This window comes from Zingiber officinale, chromosome 6B (assembly GCF_018446385.1).
Source record: "Zingiber officinale cultivar Zhangliang chromosome 6B, Zo_v1.1, whole genome shotgun sequence".
Lineage (NCBI taxonomy): Eukaryota > Viridiplantae > Streptophyta > Magnoliopsida > Zingiberales > Zingiberaceae > Zingiber > Zingiber officinale.
This window is the reverse complement of record NC_055996.1, coordinates 79,888,359-79,909,792: the sequence shown is the minus strand read 5'-3', so window position 1 is coordinate 79,909,792 and position 21,434 is coordinate 79,888,359. Positions and strand designations below refer to the sequence as shown.

General features: G+C 38.9%; 1 pseudogene; it reads right to left on the bottom strand.

The window, feature by feature from the left end:
- Positions 1–1,164: 1,164 nt before the first annotated feature.
- Positions 1,165–10,094, bottom strand: LOC121991154 (annotated as a pseudogene).
- Positions 10,095–21,434: the final 11,340 nt, after the last annotated feature.

Sequence of the window (21,434 nt, the reverse complement as noted above, 5' to 3'; positions counted from 1 at the left end):
TTTTTTATTTCCTCTACCACCGTTTTAAAATATAGAAACCTGACTTGGATGTAGCTCATAATTATTGTACGTGGAATGCACGTAAAACATTTATCATAATTCACCAAACCCACTGTACGAGCCATCGATGCCACCACGTCCCGTCTCTAAACTTCCTTCATAAACTCGCCTCCTCTCCCTCTCCCTCCAACTGTTCGACACCATGGCCAGGCACTGGCGGTTGCTCAACGCCGTCCGCCGCCTGCTCGTGCGGTCATCCTGCACGTCATCCGCCGCCGATCTCGACGCCATCAAGCACAATGTCGCCGCCACCACCATCTACAACCCGATGGTCGTGGAGGAAGGCGAAGACCCCCGCCGGTCGTCCGACGCCGCCAAATACTGCTCCGGCGCGGTGGCCGTCTATGAGCAAGTTTCTGACAGAGAGCAATCGGCGGCCACCACTATCCAAGCCTACTTCAGGGGGCATTTGGTAATAATAATATTGACATGTTATTTCTAAGATTTTTCTTTCTCAACTTTATTATTTTATATCGGCAATCGATGGCCATTTAAAATTTTGAAATTCCAAAAAAAATATACTTAATTTTCAGATTTGGCGCACTTGTTTTTCATTTTATGTATTAAAACAATCGACACTATCACTCGAGTCATCATGTTTAGGCAAGGCGAGCATTTCGAGCGCTGAAGAGCCTGGTGAGGCTGCAAGCGATGGTGCGAGGGGCGAGCGTGCGACGGCAAGCGCGCGTGGCGGTTCACTGCATGCAGGCGCTCGTTCGTCTCCAGGTCCGCGTGCGAGCCAGGCAGCTTTCTCGGTCAAGGGACTTCGACCGTTCCTAAGCCATCAAGTTCAAATTCCCACCGTTCATCTTCATCTTCTCTTCATTCCTAGCAACAAGTCAACTATTTTTCTTGTTTGAAATGAATGAGCAATCGATTTGAATTAAATCGTGAAGTTGTTTATGTAAGTTCGTTTGTTATTGCGTTTATAATCCTTCCATGTGTATTGATACTCACCAGGTAATAGAATAGACCCGCTTCTTGTGAACCAAATGGCTCGATTAAACTGAAGAGCTGAATCCTCCGCGGGTCGAATTGGGTTTAACCATGTATAACTGCTCACACTAATATACAACATTGACATAGTAGGAAGACACCCAATTGTTAGCCATCCAACAACAATACTTGTAATTTAGGCAGTTAGCTTAAAGCCTTCACAGCCTCATCACCCAGGTTCCGACAATCTCTCAGGTCGAGAACCATCAGCGGCTTGTTATCTGACAAACCAACAACACCGTTATTGCTTAACAGATTACACCACCTCAAGCTAACATGCGTTAGCAGAAGGAAAGTCGCAGAGATGTCATGAAAGACAAGATCTGTGAGTTGAATCCCACGAGACACCCTGAATTTGCGAAGATTAGGGTAAGTGTATTATCACCCTGAAGCCAGTATCTGTAACACGGCAAAAACCTCCAAGACAGATACTTTCCATCGTGGAGCAGCCATCAGACATTAAAAGAAAACCTACATCATTGACTTGACGGAAATAGGTGAACATGAAATCCTGGCTGAGGATAAGAGAAATGTGCTTCAGTTTACCATGTGAGTTTATCTGTTGAAGGCCGGTATTCGTGAGATCTGCTGTTAATATAGGTTCCATGATAGGGGCAGCCTTTTGTAATAAAGCCAACCAAGTGATCTGTGATATAGTCCACCGAAAGACAACATCTGAAGGCTGGGAAATATCGACAGTTTGAGTGATGAAGTGAATTCACTGTTTCATTGAGCAGTTCCATCAACATTGTTGCGGGTATGTATCCAATCTCCAGACAAGAAAGAACTTCAGAGGCATTTGCCCACACTTGGCCAAAATTAGGATGGTCGAATGAGGAACAATCAAGTGCCAAAGTGAGAGTCTAAAAAAAGAAAAAGGAAAATTAGATCATTTCTTCAATATTATCGCAAGATGTACTAAAAGAAAACATTTAACATCGCATAAAAGCATGATTATAACGTAATGGGACAGATGGTGCTGTGCACAATCTCAGCACAACCTTCCAAGTCATCCTCAATTATAGTATATGAGAAAAAATAAATTATAAGTTTTTCTTCTCAATTTCTTTTCAAACATTGAAATATGCATTTACATTGTGCAGAGATTTATGAAAAGCAACAACACATAAATGTGCCATTTCCATCAGTAAGTTGTTCTTCTCAGCTTCTTTTCAAAAACTGAAATGTGCATTTCCCTCAACAGGGACTTGCACAATTGAATGGTGCATAAATGCACCACAAGATCCATATGTTATATTAACCACACATCAGGATCATATGCTAGTTAAAACAGTTTAAAGAAGTATCCAGATGATTTACTTTGTGATCATTGCTATTTTTCTATGGGTATACCTATGTTTTCTTAAACAACAATCTATTTTTCTTTGTTTTCTATTTAAATAATTATCTTTACTTAAGTATCGATTCATTCTTCCCTCTCTCTCCCTCTTTCTCAGTGTGAAATCAGCATCTACAACAAAGTTAATTGGATTAAATAGTTTTAACCCACCTCTAACTGAGAACAACCAGTAAGCAATGCTTCTAGATCAGCAAAAACAAATGAGAGACCTCGACGTTCAGCTAGAGAGCTTAAAGTGAGAGACCTGCCAAAAGCAAATTCAATTAATACTGGAGATACATTCTTAGATTGAGTTTAAGGATATGATTAGTCAAACACAAGTACTTGGGACTCATGATTTGTGTTGCACTAAAAAGGGAATTTTACATTATTGCATTAGACAATGAGAAAACATGGAACTAATATCAGAGTAAGTCGAACTAAATTTTCTTTAAAAAGTACAATTATTAATTTTTTAGATTCAAGAACATGTACCACAAAACTGCAAAAGAGAAAGTAAATTTGAATTGAATTGGAAACTTTTGAGATCGTCAATTTGATTAAATTAGAAACCTATGAGGTTATCAATTTGCAAACAAGTTGTGAAAAAAAAGTTAAGAGTTTTTTCCTTTAGTGTGGTTTTGTCAAAACCACTAATGTTAGCTGAGTTCTCAAATAACTAACAACTCATGACATTGTAACCAGAAACATGATCCACAATAAAGATCAAGAGAAAGTGGATGTATAAAACTGGCACTTGCATTCTGGTCATCTAATATTAGCAATATTTACTACTGAAAAATGGCAAGGGGTTTTCTAGTAGCACATCGAGTACTGCTCCACATTGGACTGATAAAACTGCAAAAGAGAAGGACTTACACCCATCTTTAAGAAACCAAGAAGAGCAGGACTTACACACATTTATAAGAAACTACAAAAGAGTAGGACTTACACCCACGTTTGTTGAAGTTATCTTTCAAATGAAGTGAACTGGTATGAAATAAAGAAGCTTATTTGCAGCAATCCCACCATTGTATTCTCCTAGGATGATCATCAGATTCACAAGTATGGCATAGATATTCCTATATTAGTGATAGTTCTATATTGGAACAAGTTAAAATAACTCGAGTGCAAAGTATGCAGGGCTATGCATGCCCTAAATAGACAAACAGAAAAAAAAAATTTGATCTTAGCTCACCTGGTAAAGTGGAGGGATGCTATTCTTAGGGATGTAATCAATTAAATAAACAATGGCTGGTTGAAATGGATAAGAACTCTGAACTTCTAAGCTGTGATCATTATGCGCCTCATAAATTAAAGAAAATTTTAAGAATGTGATATGAAACATCTCACTTTATGAATTAAAACATTAATGTTTTAATTTTTATGGATTGAAATGTTAAACAATTCGGCAATGGTATGTACAAAAAAATTATGTAGTAAATACAAGAATACTAAGACGAACATGTGGAATCACAAGAAAAGCCAAAATAGAAATACTCATATTCATAGTTCGTCGGAACGGACCTAGAACGGTCAGAACGGTCGTTCCGGCACGGGAATAGCCCATGGCGTTCCAAAGTTCCGACGTATAACGTCAGTGGCTTTAGGACGCTGTTCTTCGGCGTTATAACGGCCGGAACGGCTGGAACGGAACGGCTAGCAATGGCGGAGCCAGCCCTGATGATTTACCTGGGCTGATCGTGGGAGGTGGGCTACAAGCGTTAACGACAACACCGTCATCCGGGCTATTTCTCGTTTCTCTCCCATTATTTTTGCTTCTCCCATAGTAAATCTATGGCAAATCCCTTTGTCAAGGTTGAAGGCTACAGCCCGGGTAGCCTTCAACCTGGCTCCGCCCTTGACGGCTAGAACGGCTGGAATGGAACGGCTCGATAACAAACATTTTGATTATAGATTAAACAGCTTTGGATTCCCATTTTTGGCTTCTGATGTTGCTTTATATTCAGCCCACACTTGATTAAGAAGCTTTTATTCCATTTTTATGCTTGATTAATTGATTAAGAAACCTTAGATTTCATTTTTTTTATCACTTTACTTTTCATTGATCTCTTGATTAACTTATAAAAAGCTTTGGATTCTATATTTCTTTTGACCAGATTTGCTTTATTCAGCCAGTATTGCTTTTCATTGATCACTTTATTTTTTCATTCCATCTTTTACTATTTTGTCATTATTGAAAAAGAAAAAACAACATCACATCACTATCACATCTGTTTTCTTTCGTCTTTGTCAATACGAATACCCTCATTCTATTAATTGAGCATGCATCTACTGATAGCATTTGCATTTCATCAGTGTCTTTCGTTTCACCAGATTAATTGCGTTTTTCTATCGTTTCCATCGTATTCATAAACAAGGTAAGTTTTTTAATTTTCCATCCATTTCTATTAATTAAGCATCTAACTTAAATCTAAGTATATGAATCTTTTTTTACTTATAGTCATCAACTTCTCCATTAATCAATTTCTTATATCATTCCCATTATATTCACAGACACATAAGTTTTCTACATTTTTAGTTTAATATACTAAGTTATTCATATCATTTTTCCCAGTCCTTTGAAAAAAATGCTTGATTGCATGAGTACCCTCCAATTCAATTAATTAAGCATCTACCATTAATTTTAATATTTACATTTTTTAGCTACTGCCATTAGCTTGTTTCGTTTGATTAATTAATTTCTTATGTCATTTCTATCATATTCACAAATAAAGTAAGCTTTTTAATTTTTCATCCAATTCTATTAATTAAGCATCTACTTTAAATGTGAACATATGCATTGTTTTTACTCAAGGTTATCAACTCCTTAGTTAATTAATTTCTTCTGTCACTTTCATTATATTCACATGTTTTCGAATTTTTAGTTTAATATATTAAGTTATTCACATCAGGTTTTTTTCCAAGCATTTGCTAATAATGTTTGACTGCATGAGTACCTTCTGATTCTATTAATTGAGCATCTATTATTAATTTGAGTATTTGCATCTTTTGGCTCTCGTCATCAGTGTTTGATTAACAGATTTCTTCTATCATTTCCATCATATTCATAGACAAGGCAAGTTTTCTAATTTTTTTTACCAGTTTTATTAATTCAGTATCTACCATAAATTTGAGCATATGCAACTTTGGACTCACGGTCACTAGTTCCTTCGTTTGATTAATTGATTTCTTCTATCATTTCCATTACATTTGCAAACAGGTAAGTTTTCTAATTTTTTAGTTTAATAAATTAAGTTATTAAGAATTGTTTAATTTTAGGTGCTTCATTCTCATTATCATGTTTTTTTATCATTATCATTAAGTCAAAATTATTCAATATTATTTATTTATTTGTTTAGAATGGCACCAAATCCTGATATTGGTTGGCAATTTGGTCAAATGGTGGGTGATAATCGTAAAACAATACGATATAAATTTTGTGGAAAAGTTATAACCAGAGGAATTACAAGACTAAAACAACATATTGCACATGTTATTGGAAATGTTGAAATATGTCACAAAGCTCCTAAGAAAATATCATCAATGTTAAGAAAACATCTTCAAGACTCTAAGGCAAGTAGAAGTTCAATGCAAAGAAAAAAGAAAATAGCCTTAGATTCAATTACACAAAATACACACGTATCAAAAAGTGGTAGTAGTGGTGGAGATGACATAGAAGATATAGAAAATCTAGAATTACAAAAAGCCATCAAGGAAAGTCATAAAACAGGAGTCATTGAGGAGCAAATGTGTAATCGCTATGGTCAAGGTAAAATATGTAAATAATATTTTAAATTTATGTGTATATATCTTATCAATTTAATGTACTTAACTAGCTACTTTGAATTTTATAATTATAGGATTTTCTGGTTCTTCATCTGGCTTAGATCCTGGTTTGAAAAAAGGGATGTCTCGAAGTTTTAGTGTAAGAGGGGATTCTAGATTACGATCAAAAGAAATTGACTCTTTTATGTTTCCCACAAAACAAAAGAGTCTCAAAAACTAGTTTGGGGCTGAAAAAGTAAAAAATATTGGTAAGGCAATATCGAAATGGTTTATATATAATGCTATTCCATTTAATGCAGCAGATAGTGGCCCATACTATCAATCCATGATAAACACCATTGCTAAGGCTGGAACAAGAATAAAAGGCCCCACAGGACGCCAAATTGGTGGTGTTTATTTACAAGAGGAGGTGGATGAAATAAATGGATATTTGAATACTTTAAAATCAAAATGGTCAAAGTATGGATGCACAATAATGTGTGATGGTTGGAGCGCACACAACAAGCATCCAATCATAAATTTTATGATATATTGTGACCACAACATGATATTTCATAGTTCCGTTTATTGCACCAACAAAGCAAAGACAGCTGATTTTATTTTATCTTTATTAAGTAAAATTATTGACGAAATCAGAGAGGAAAATATTGTGCATGTAGTCACAGATAGCGAAGGTGCAAATAAGGCGGCTGGTGCCAAATTGATGATAGAAAGGCAACATTTGTTTTGGTCCCCTTGTGCAGCACATTGTATTGATCTCATGCTAGAAGATATTGGTAAGACGACAAAAGTAAAAAAAGTGTGTTGAGAAAGCCAAGCAAATAACGAGCTTCATATATAACAGCGATAAAGTTGTGAATTTGATGAAAACATTTACAAATGACCATGAATTATTGAGACCAGGAATAACCCGATTTGCAACAGAATTTATTTCAATTGAAAGTCTTGTTCGGCATTCTTTAGATTTAAAAAGAATGTGCACTTCTGGTGATTGGGAAGCATACAATAATACAAGCAAAAGAAGAAAAGAAGCAGAAAACATTGCAAGCATCATAATGGATGGAAGATTTTGGAAGAGGGCTCGTGATATTTGTGCTGCAATTGAACCGTTAGTAAAAGTTTTGAAATTAGTTGACCAAGATCAAAAACCAACAATGTCAATTATCTATGAAACAATGGATAGATCAAAAATGACAATAAAAGATAATACTAGAGATTGGCAATCATAATGGGATATTATTGATAATCGATGGTATAATCAATTACACCAACATCTACATGCGGCAAGTAACCATATATTTATTTGCTTAAATTGTAGAGTACAAAGTATGTCATCAAAATCATTTACAAAATCCTCATTTCTAATTTCATATTATCTTATTGATATTTCCCTAATCCGTTACTTCAATATTCTGGAACTTGTGTTTATAATGATGAAGTTAAACGAGGATTAAAGGATGTAATTAAGAGATTGGAGCCAGACTTAAATGCACAAGCTTCAGCCATCAGTGAGGTAATTTTTTTTTATGTTCCTATATTTTTTTCCAAATCTAAACAATAATTATTTATTTTTTCTTATAATTTTTAGATTAAATTATTCACAGACCAGATAGGTGAATTTGGGTATCCAGTAGCAAAAATGGCAATAAAAAAAGTCTCCCAAGTATGTAATTTAAAATTTACAAATATTTATAATTAAAAAATATATATGATATTGATTTTTTTTTGTATCAGCTGAATGGTGGAGCGATTATGGTGAAGATGCCCCACACCTTCAAAAAATTACAATAAAAGTTCTAAGTCAAACATGCTCATCTTCGGGATGTGAAAGAAATTGGAGTACATGGTTTCTTATACAAACAAAGCTTCGTAATCACTTGGGTATCAAAAAGTTGCACAAATTAGTTTATGTTCACTATAATATGCGGCTTAGGGTACGAAACATGATGCACAAACAAGAAGATGATGTTTTTTACAACCCGATAGACCTTAATCATATTTTTCATGATGATGAGATCTTAAATGAATGGACAAGAGATAATGAACCGCCAGTTTTAGAAGATGATGATTTGGCATGGTTAGATCAAGCACTTTAAGCATCAGATGCTGAAGAATACAACACAACTATAATTGTTCAAAGTCATTCAAGAAAGAAGAATAATGTAGAAAAGTCGACACATTTGAAAGGAAAAGAAGTTTTATCAAGAGATGATAGTGAAGATAGTGATGAAAGTGACGACAGTGATGATTCAAATGATGGAAATAATCAACAAAGTCATGGTGAACATCATGTTCATCAAAGTCTTCAAGATGATCAACATGACACAGGTATGACATGGGCACGAGATCATGAAAATTATTATGCAACTCAAGATAGTAATCATGGGTATCGACCTGGGATGGAGAAACAACATCACTTTTTTACAAGTTTACCAGAATCTGCTGATGCCAATGATAAAGAACATTCGATTGGATCTTCACGACAGCATATGAGTGTTGAAGAACATATTAAACATTTGCGTTTGAGAGGGAACCAACAAATTCCACTAAGAGATGATTATGGATCAAGAAGTTATAATTGGGAGTCTCAAGATATTAGGCATGGTCCAATTGGATATCAATCAGGTGGATATGTATATTATAGTAGCAATCAACCCAGATATGATTCATATGACAGATCATCTGATTATTTACCATCCTATACAAGTGCAATTAGACATCATGAATCTGAGGGTTATTTTGATAATGCACAGAATGCAATTCCAGATTATTCAACGTCTCTTGGGAGCAATATCGGACATCATAGTCGTGATCATGAATCGCCAAGTGGTACTGACAGTTCTATTGGGTATCATGGTTTTGGATATTACAATCGTCGTGATGAAACATTATTACAAAGTCAATCATCTAATTCTGAACATATTTCATCAACTCAACCAAATGAATATCCATATGGGCAATTTAATCCAAATTTATATCAACGCTCATATGTTGGAGATCAATTTAATCAATATGATACTCAAGGAGAATATAATGAAGATTTGGTTCCTCCTTGTCACTCTTCGTGGTATTAGCTTTGATTAGGTATAATTATCATTGTATTTTTTTCATCATGTTATATTATTGTAGGATAATTATGCACTAATGTATTGATTTTGTAGGGCTTCATGTATTTTATTTCTTATTACCAGTTCTCTAATTTTTTTTGTGATTTTTTGAAAAATCCGCACCACGACTGTTCCGCGAAATGATATTGGAACTGGAACGGCAGTGTCCGCGGCAGTCGCCGCGACCGTTCCGACGAACCATGCTCATATTAGAAGATAATTAGATTCTATACTTGGATAAAAATTGACCTCATTAATGGTAAAGGTATAAGAGGTAAAGGAAGATCAAAGAAAATTAAGAAATTATGATATTGTAAATAATAATTATACTTTACATTTAGAATTGATATGAATGAACTATATAAATCATGCCTAACGGGTAGTGTGCAAGAAATGTATTCCTCAAATCCTTGCGAAACGAGACGCCAGAGGATGTAGGAGACGACTAAAATACGAGGAGGTTAAAGGAGCTAGGGGAGGAAGTACAGTGCATGAGAGGAGGCGACACGAAGGGACTGGCAGGTAGCAGAGGCGGAGCATAGGGAGTGGGAGTCGAGGCGGGAGAGGATGGAAGCAAGGAGGGCTGAGGGGCTGACGGGAGGTAGTGCTCGAGAGCCGGAGCCGGTGGAGCAGGGTGGTCTGCTCCTTTTTCGCCGTGGTGGAGCACGGTCCTCGTCGGGCATCTCCAGATCTGGCGGACTCGGCAGGCGGCAGTAATGAATGCGGCACAGATGGGGGATCCCCGATCCCTCACGTGCTAACTGAGAACGGGTTACATATCGCGCCGGTATTGTTAAAACCATGAAAAGCGCACCGGTATATCAACTTGCAAAACAAATGGAGCCAAGTATCAAGCGGTGAGTGAGGCAGCTCCCGTTGTAGCGGGTCCGGTACCACATCTATGTCGGGTCACATATTGCACCGGTATTGTCAGAAGATGCTTCCAAACGCGTGGCCCGACAATCAGTTCAAGTCTCCTGTTCTCAAATTTCTCTGTCCCCATGTCCCTTGCCGATCGGATGGACCAGATTACATCTCAAGGCATCATGACATTCTTAAGATGTGTGCAGTATCATCGTGATGTGTAAGGCATCCTTGAGATATAATCCAGTCCGTTCGATCGACAAGGGGACACGGGGACAGAGAAATTTGGGGACAGAGGATTTGAACTCCCCGACAATTGCAGATCTCAGCGCCGCTGACAAAGCATCGAACCTACGTTCTTCCTCTCCGCTTTCCAATATCGACATGGTGATTCCTCCCTCCCATATCAGATTCTCTGTTTCAAAATTTTCATATCCTCGTATTTTTTCGTTGGTCAGATGAGCTAGATCATATTTCAAAGATATAATACACATCACGAGAATATCATGCTTGTCCGATCGATAAGGAGACACGAGGACACGGGAATCTTAGAACAGAGAATCTGATTTGCCCCTTTCCCTGTTTCTCTATCCCTTTCTCTCATTTCATGTTTAGTCTTTTTTTTCTAATGTTCGCCTCTTTTACACGCGGATTCACCGCTGGTAAGAACCCTAGATGTCTTCTTGATTTTAATTACTGATCCATTTGTTTTCCTCTATTATTGCCTCCACCTCGATTTTGTGATTTGTTGTCATTTTTTGGCGTATTCATTCAATATTTTTTTTATTATTAATTAGGAAAAAGCTAAATACTGGTGCTAGACCTTTTCAAACTCCTAGTACGAACCCTAGGTTTTCTACAAACAACTTAGGATTAAAATGTTTTTCTATTTCATATATTTTGTTACATTCTAGATTTTTTGATAGGAGTTTCTTTAGGTGATCATGCATTCCTTGTGTAGAAGTCATTGACTACTATAGGCTGCAGAGTTTAGTATACTGTTCTAGTTTCATAAACATAGGTCTATATGTTGAACTATATAATAACTTATTTAAAGTCAATGATTTTACATACACTTCTAGGGTCGCTGATATGGACATTACGTTATCTCCTACTATCATTAGAGACTTTTTAGGATTACAATCCTCTGCATGTTCTTTTTTATTCTACCCTCTAGGGATTTACCATTTGGTGATCTTTATTCGCATATTACTCTTGATACGATATATTTGTATTTTTTTAGAGGACAATATACCTACTATGACCCAGTTTAGATCTGTCACCCTTAGGATCCAGGACTATGCCCTCTATAGGGTCCTAGTCATGTGCATTCTGCCTCTGACTACTCGCGATGTAGCCATGATGCGCCCATTTCATTCATTCCTTCTTTATTCATTATGTCAGAGGCTAGACATAGACATCAGTTTGCATATATTTCATATTATCATTTATTTAGTAAGTATTACCACTAACCGACAGGTCCATATGCATTATTGTCATATTTTAACCTCCTACTTAGCATCATTAGGTATTGATGTCATCGCGGGTAATGTTAGAGTCCTAAATGAGTTCGACATAGTAAGAGCTAGGAACATGTCTTTAGCTGGTATCCATATAGATGATTAGGGTGTCCTATCTTGGAGGAGAGAGGCCCAACATCAGCCTGACCTCGTAGCCCAACCTCAGCTTGACCCCGCTGCCCGGCCTTAGTCTAACCCAGTTCCAGGAGAGGAGGTAGAGATACCTGATATCATTGCTGATCTTTTTAGACTGCCACCACCTCCAACTCCTGCTACTCTAGACAATAGAGTTACTAGACTTGAGGAGTTTATGACGAGTCTTCGATAGGAGGTCTTCGGTCTTCGACAGGACCTTTCCAGTTTTCGAGAGGAGAAGAGGACTCACCATATCGAGCTGATGGATATGTTTCGCTCTGGGAGCTCGGGTCGTTCTGCATCATCTTCTTAGTAGATCATCTTAGCTGCACTTTCTTTAGTCCTTATGGTTACTGATCTTGGATGTCTATTCTATGTTGCACCTTGACTGTTGACATGCTATTATGCCTGCTATATTTTGCTACTTACTTCCTTTCCATTCTATACTTATGCATTGTTTATTTTCTGTATTAACGTCTGACATTATTGATCACATATTATACTTGTCTTTCTTTTATCTTAGTTTTTTTTATGAATGCCAAAGGGGGAGGGTAAGAGTTATGCAGAAAAAGATAAACAAACTTGATCAAGCAAATCAAATTGAAAACTAACTTAGATCATTTATTTGTTGTTTCCATATTGTCTTTTAATATTATTTTTTCCCCTAACTTTAACACAAGTTGTCATTGCATCAAAAGGGGGAGATTGTTAGTGTAATTTGCACTAATGATTTAACAGATTTTGATAAATGACAAGTAGATTAAAGTTAGAGTGTTTGTGATCTAATTGGTTTACCAAGTGTGTAGGAGTTGATAGGGTTTGGAGGACCTGCCACTAGACTGAAATCCAGCTAGGTCCGTGGGACCTGATAGTTGGCACGAAGTCCAGATAGGTCAGCAAGACACGATATCTAGCGAGAAGTCTTGTTGGGTTCGTGAGACTTGACATGTAAAATACCGAAAAAAATGGCGAATCATGATATGGGAATTTTCCGGAATTTTTAGAAATTTTTCGGGAATTTTTCGGAGCTCGTATGGACGAGTTAATGGGGATAATAACGGGGTCGGGAAAGCCTGTTTAGGCTACCCATTTAAGTGAGGAAAAGATTTATTTATTTATTTCTTTTCTTTTTTTCTTATTTATTTTCTTTCCTCCCCGTTATTGTGCGTGCCCGATTCTTCTTCTCCGCGCGCCAACGCCGCCGAACCACCTGTGCCCTAACCGGCGCCGTTCTCTTCTTCTTCTCCACTCTCCCTCTGCCGACAGCCGCTTCTCCCCGATCCTTTCTTCCCTAGCACCGAGCAGCATCGCCGGCCAATCCTTCTTCCTCCTTCCTCGCGACGCCTCTGCCCTAGTTTGGATTGAAAGCCCTCTCCGCCGTTGAGATCAGGAACGCGCCGGCGACGTTCAAGCCATTGCCGCCCCCTCCTCTACGCCCAAACTCCCTGATTTGAGGAGTTTCCTCTTCTGTAATTGCCCTAGCTTGCCGGAAACCAAGAACCGCCGTCGTACAGGGCAGTGCCGGCCATCAGATCCGACCAGCGTGCCCCCTTGCTTCTGCCTAGGTGCCGACGCCGAGGGCCCTACTTTCTTCCTCACAGTGGTCACATTCCGAGCCCTAATTCCGAGCTTTCCATGTTGATTTCCATCTTTGCTAGTTCATGCAGCCGGTTATTGAGGTTTCTGTTGGAGAGGGAAATTTCCAGCACTAAGATATGGTAAGTCTGTTGGATTTGGGTTTCAGACTTGGTATAGGATGTTGTGTTCACCGAGTGGATGTCTCTGGTTGCAATTTCAGTGTAGCTTCAGTCAAGAATCTGCGACAGCAAGTACTTTCGGCTAGCAATTTCCAGCAATGAGGTTCACCGGCAGTGAATCCACAAGGGAACATCTAAGATCCGGGTGAGTGTTGACATTAATCTATGTTTTAGCTTAACTTATTGTGATTATGGAAGGGTTAGGGTTAATTACTCCACTTTGATTGTGAAATTATTGGCGATAATTAACCCAGTTGGATTAATTGAATTAGCAATGTGGGTTCTTATGGTTTGATTCATTATGTAGTAAATTGGTAATTAAAAGATGGATTGGTTATTGGTTTAAGAAAAGAATTAGTGGATGAGTTGATATTGATAAATAAGGGGTTAAACTAATCTAAGGAAGATGATGACTTTATTAGGGTTAAACCAGTTTAACTCTAGCCTGGGTGGTAATCAATAATAGTATTCGATTATGATTATCCTAAATAGGTTTGGAGATTTGATTTAGCTATTTAACTCATAAGTAATTAGCTAAATCTATATGTTTGATTTACAGGACTTTAACGCGAGACGAGTATCTCGGAGTCAGATTTGGACCATTTTTATCGGAGGCGGGTACCTCTTGACTTATCTTTTATGATATCGTCATTTGGATATGCATAGTACTTTATAGCTGCAAACAATAATCATGTTTGTCTTTGGTATGTCAGTTTGATATCCATAGCATGTTCTGTTTAGTTGCTTGCTAGGTATCCATGTTTATACCTCGCGATTATTGCCATGAGTACCTTAGTTCCTAGAGTAAGTGACATACCATGCTCTACTGAGGTTAGGACTATGTTCTGGATTTTATTTCTGGCATGTGTATCTAGATTATCTGATACCTAGGTTTTTATGCCATACCTGGTTTGTGTACCTCTATTTGTATATCATATATGATTCATGTACCCAGACTTTGATTCTTTGATCTGTGCATATTGTTGGTACATATGCTATGGAAAGGGGGATATGTTTAGGATCTAGGTTGTTATATCATAAAGGACCTGTATACCCTAGATCTGTGGATTTGACCTACTGATACTGTGGTACCCATATTATGTATATATGGATTTTTCTTTATGCTGATCAGGACATTCCATACTTATTATGTTCAGGACATAGGTTTTTGATATTCTATCTGATCTGTGTACTCTAGATCTTGGTATGTGACCATCGATTTTACCGTACTCATTTTATACATATGGATATGGTTATGTTGATCAGTTTATGACCCTGCTTAGTATCATGCATCATGATTGCATGCTGCGTGTCAGCTCTACTATGGTTGAGCACATCGCCGATTACATGTATCGCACACCACCACTCATGGATTAGTGGTATATCGACAGTGTGTGGCGGTTCTGCTGTTTGGCTCCGCTGGTTTGAGGACTCAGCGTGGTAGCCGTGGATTCCGCCTGTTTGGCTCACTGCATTTAGTGTAGCAACAGTAGTAGCCGCAGACGGTGGACTCTGTTGGCTCCGTTGGTCGTGACTCGGCGTGGTAGCCGGGAGATTTCCCGTCGTGTACGGGAGATGAGAGCATGAGCTCCCCATTTATGATTTGGGGTCACAGGACGGAGTACGACAAGATCCCGCCCACTCGGTCACTCATCGTGAGGAAGTGACAGAGTGCACGGTTGTCACACCCTACCCACCTCGGTCTCACCATTTGTGTGTGAGATGAGCGACTGGGGTGACCAGGACGCATCATTAGCATCATATGCATTGGTGTATTTATATTATTGTGATTGTGTTTGCTGCATTTGGTTGCTGCATTTTGGTTGGATGCATACTTTTGACCTGCATACAGGATTATTGACACTTTCGGTTTGACGACCCTTTTGTCTGGATAGGAGTTCCTGGTGAGTACAGCTTCCTCAGTTACCTTTCAGTTTTGCATATTCTCTATATATATGATTAGGAAGCTGTATTCCATGTTTGTTGTTGTTAGATATATCTTACTACTCATGTCCATTGGTATTCGCTGAGTTGTTGAACTCACCCCCGTTGACACTATCTTTTCAGGTACCAGGTTATTTATGGTGTCGCTTGGAGCATCCTGTCTGCTGGTCCCCACGTCACATCAGAAGACTTATCGGTTTCACATATGTTTTGCGTGTTTTATGTATCAGTTTGTTTAGCTCTGTACTCTGGTTTATTTTTGGAGAGTTGATGTTGTTATGTGGTGTTTTGTATTTGTTATTGGTTGTGTAAGCCTAGCCGGCTAGTTTTGGTACAGCCGAGTGGGTTGCTTTATTTTTTACTGCGTGGTTGTGTCAGCCAGAGGCTGAATTTGATATTAACTGCGTGGTGTTTGTTTTCTTTTATTGTTATTATTCCAGCCGCATGTGGCTGAGGTATATAGTGCTTGTAGAAAAGTTTCAGATTGTTCGCCGTACAGGGGAGATGCTACCGAAATTTCTTCGGACAGAGACTCCTCTGGGGCGTGACAATTTAGTGGTATCAGAGCTGGTATACGATACTTGCTATGTGTTCTGGATTTTCGAGATTTATCTGATATCAATTTATTTGGTATCAGAGATCTACTTACGAGTCTTATTTCCGGTGTTTCGGATTTCGTGTTTTGGTCTTCTCGATGTGATTTTTTTCGGGTTTTGGGACCTGGCAGCAGCAGGACATCTCCAAGCTATAGGAGGTATGTTGGTATATTGTTATCCTACATTCTTGTTAGTATATGCACCGTTGACTATTATAGTTTGTGACATGTATTAGCACTCTTTACTAGTACCTGTCTAGTTGAGATAGTAGATATTTTATGTATTAGGTAAAACCCTGATGATGATCGACCTTGATAGAATTTAAGGGTTACAGTTTCTGGTGATTTATCATATCATACACCAGTAGTTTTTAGCTTATGTTATTACTAGTTGGTAAGAAGATTGAGGCACATACCAGCCTCTGCTTTTATTAGCTGGGTAGTGGATAGTATCTATATCTTTATAATGACCTAGCCAGTAGTATACCATGTTATCTTAGTTAATTTCATCCGTAGATAATTGATTTACTCTTGTTAGATCGGTCAGTAGAAGACTGATCTACGTTTGTCGACTTGGGTAGTCGTGGATGGATATATCTTAGTGATTGCCGAGGATTAGCGAACACTGGTTAGATTTGGATAGTCGATTACTGATTCATTGTTTTGGGTTGGTCCGATCAGTAGGGGATCGACTTACGCTATTTTATAAAAAAAAAAAATACTGATCTTTGGGTGATTTGTGTTTAGTTGGATATCTTAAGTATATTGGGTACATGACTTGTACTGACGGGGAAAGGACTGAATTAGCCATATACTATTGTCGGTTTGGTCAGTTGATAGAGGATCGATGTATCCTATTCCACGGGTACTGTAATTTTAGACTGTATGTACCTAATTTGATAACTTAGAAGATGGCATAGGGTTTGTGTGATAGATTGGATTGAATATGCTGATTATGCATATCTATGAAGTGTACATATGATTGTTATGAGTTGAAGGAGTTTTATAATGGATAGTTCATTTGTGGATAGTGTGGGTATTCCCATCTAGATATGGTTATTGTAAGTCCTTGTGGATTATAGCTATTTAGTTAGCTGTACGTGCCTGATTGACATGTTGGAGGTATCTTATCGATTTAAATCTGTGTCGTGGTATATACATATGTGTTTGGTGTGGTATTTGAGGTATCTTGTTGATTTTGTGTGATTTGTGAATGCACCTGGGTTTTAGTATGCCTTATTGGAAGTATACGTTGATTATACTCTTGGCATATGTGTATATATGTCAGGTGAGTGTTGTTTGAGGTGTATTGTCGATTATACCTATATTGATATGTGCACACGGGTTCGGTATGCATTGTTGGAGGTATCACGGTGATTTATACCTATGATGTGGGTATTTTTGGTGTGTACTAATCGGAGGATTATGTCGATCATACATATGTTGTGTGTGCACGTGTGTCAGATGTATGGTTGGTAGCATCATGATGATTCTACCTATGTTAAATGTAGAATATTAAATGTCTACATTATGATATTGGTCGTTTTACCCTGTCAACTAATTCTCCCATTAGTGGGTGACCGACCCACTAGGAGGATGATAGAGTTGACTATGAATTTGATTTGCTTACTGGGTGATTATACCCTAGGCTACCCACAGTGACCTGTGGTAGAGAGATCTCGTGCAGTCTCTAGCCAGATAGTTAGGTGCTTTGGGCACTTATGTATCGTTTGTGGTAGAGCGTAGTTTCCACATATTCTGGATTCCCACATATTTAGGGATTGTTTTGTAGTGGAGCGTTGCTCCTACATATTGCGGATTGTTTGTAGCGGAGCATTGCTCCCATATTTATTGTGGATACATATTTTGGATTATTTGTGGTGGAGCGTTGCCCCCACATATGGAGGATTTCTTGTGGTAGAGCGTTGCTCCCACATATGTGGTGTTTCGTGTGATGGAGCCTTGCTCTCACACTGGAGGATATATTCTTTGGTGATTTATATCGTTGGTGATCATATTTCAGACTTATTGTCAGGGATCTTATGGTTAGGAATGTCTGTGATACGGACATTATGTGTCTTGGTTTTGCCATATAGGCTTACAGTGCCTTAGATGTTTTCAGAGACTTGATGATTCTGATATTTCGAGGATGTTTGGATCAAATTCCATTGTCTTTGTTGACGATGATGTGATCTATTTCGGATCCGCGGTGAGTCACGTACACCACCTTTGCTTAGATCTAGAGATGTTTCGACGAGAACATCTATATGTGATGATCAGTAGTGCTTATTTGGATTGTCTTATGTGATGATGATTTGGACACACGGTCACCAGTAGGAGTATACCGTGGTTCCACAGGAGATCGAGGTTGTTACCGTTGGAAGTAGACGGAGTCTATAGAAGAGGCTCGCAACTTCCTTTGTTTGGCTCGATATTTTCGGAGATACGTTGAGGGTTTCACTCGGATAGCTATGTCACTGACACGCCTGACCTGGAAAGGCGTGAAGTTCACTTGGACTGAGGATGACAAGACCAGCTTCTAGGAGCTAAAGCGGAGACTAGTGTTGGCTCCGATTTTTTTGAATTTTTACCTTCTGGAGAGGACGGATATGTCCTCTACACCGATGCATCTATTCAGGGTTTGAGCGCTATTCTGATGCAGCACGATATGGTAGTCTCCTATGCTTCTCGTCGATTGAAGGAGCATGAGAAGATCTACCCTGTACATGATCTGGGCAAGTCGCCATTATTTTTGCCATGAAGATTTGGCGACATTATTTATATGGCGTTACATTTGAGATTCTCATTGACCATAAGAGTCTCAAAGATCTGTTACTTAGAAGGAACTTAATCTCCGACAAAGGAGATGGATGGAGTTCCTGAAGGATTATGACTGTACGATTGATTATCACCCGGGGAAAAACTAATATGGTTGCTGATGCACTTAGCTGGAAGTCCAGAGGGACTTTAGCTTGTCACCGAGTTGTGGTCACAGACTTGATTCAGGGTTTCTCCGAGTTAGACCTTGAGGAGCAGGGACAAACAGAGCAGTGTATTCTTGTTACCATAGTTGCTCAGTCGTCAATCAGGACGAGAATCCGAGAGGCCCAGTTGTTGGGACCTCATAGAGCTCAGCATGAGGCAGAGTGGTCCACACTATCAGACGGAGGAGGTCAAAGGCATAAGACTGCCAGAAGAGTTATGCTGACTCGAGTCGGAGATTCTTAGAGTTCTCCATTTGCGACCATGTATTTCTGCGAGTTTCACCCACGAAAGGGGTGAAGAGATTTGACCTCAGAGGTAAGCCAGCTCCGTGATACATTGGACCTTTCCAGATCTCGGAAAGGATTGGAGCAGTAGCTTACTGGTTGGCACTATCGCTGTCCTTGGCAGGCGTTCACGCCGTATTCCACGTATCTATGCTGAGGAGATACGTACCCGAACCGATACATGTGTTGATAGATAATCTCAGTTTCCTTCAGCCTGATGTCACCTATGAGGAGGTTCCGGTATGGATTTTAGAACGGAAAGAGCGTCAGTTGCGGAACAAGACTATTTGGCTGGTTAAGTCGGATGACAGTAACATTTAGACGAGGAAGTTACTCAGGAGCTCGGGGATACGATCCGAGCTCGATACCCCCAACTTTTCACTTGAGATATGTGATTTAGTTTACCGTTAAGCATTTTATACTCTTTACCTGTTGTTGGTACTTGCTGATGGTAGATAACGAAATTTGGGAACCAATTTTTTATTAGTGGGGGAGAATGTAAAATACCGAAAAAATGGCGAATCATGATATGGGAATTTTCCGGAATTTTTAGAAATTTTTCGGGAATTTTTCGGAGCTCGTATGGACGAGTTAACGGGGATAATAACGGGGTCGGGAAAGCCTGTTTAGGCTACCCATTTAAGTGAGGAAAAGATTTATTTATTTATTTCTTTTCTTTTTTTCTTATTTATTTTCTTTCCTCCCCGTTACTGTGCGTGCCCGATTCTTCTTCTCCGCGCGCCAACGCCGCCGAACCACCTGTGCCCTAACCGGCGTCGTTCTCTTCTTCTTCTCCACTCTCCCTCTGCCGACAGCCGCTTCTCCCCGATCCTTTCTTCCCTAGCACCGAGCAGCATCGCCGGCCAATCCTTCTTCCTCCTTCCTCGCGACGCCTCTGCCCTAGTTTGGATTGAAAGCCCTCTCCGCCGTTGAGATCAGGAACGCGCCGACGACGTTCAAGCCATTTCCGCCCCCTCCTCTACGCCCAAACTCCCTGATTTGAGGAGTTTCCTCTTCTGTAATTGCCCTAGCTTGCCGGAAACCAAGAACCGCCGTCGTACAGGGCAGTGCCGGCCATCAGATCCGACCAGCGTGCCCCCTTGCTTCTGCCTAGGTGCCGACGCCGAGGGCCCTACTTTCTTCCTCACAGTGGTCACATTCCGAGCCCTAATTCCGAGCTTTCCATGTTGATTTCCATCTTTGCTAGTTCATGCAGCCGGTTATTGAGGTTTCTGTTGGAGAGGGAAATTTCCAGCACTAAGATATGGTAAGTCTGTTGGATTTGGGTTTCAGACTTGGTATAGGATGTTGTGTTCACCGAGTGGATGTCTCTGGTTGCAATTTCAATGTAGCTTCAGTCAAGAATCTGCGACAGCAAGTACTTTCGGCTAGCAATTTCCAGCAATGAGGTTCATCGGCAGTGAATCCACAAGGGAACATCTAAGATCCGGGTGAGTGTTGACATTAATCTATGTTTTAGCTTAACTTATTGTGATTATGGAAGGGTTAGGGTTAATTACTCCACTTTGATTGTGAAATTATTGGCGATAATTAACCCAGTTGGATTAATTGAATTAGCAATGTGGGTTCTTATGGTTTGATTCATTATGTAGTAAATTGGTAATTAAAAGATGGATTGGTTATTGGTTTAAGAAAAGAATTAGTGGATGAGTTGATATTGATAAATAAGGGGTTAAACTAATCTAAGGAAGATGATGACTTTATTAGGGTTAAACCAGTTTAACTCTAGCCTGGGTGGTAATCAATAATAGTATTCAATTATGATTATCTTAAATAGGTTTGGGGATTTGATTTAGCTATTTTACTCATAAGTAATTAGCTAAATCTATATGTTTGATTTACAGGACTTTAACGCGAGACGAGTATCTCGGAGTCAGATTTGGACCATTTTTATCGGAGGCGGGTACCTCTTGACTTATCTTTTATGATATCGTCATTTGGATATGCATAGTACTTTATAGCTGCAAACAATAATCATGTTTGTCTTTGGTATGTCAGTTTGATATCCATAGCATGTTCTGTTTAGTTGCTTGCTAGG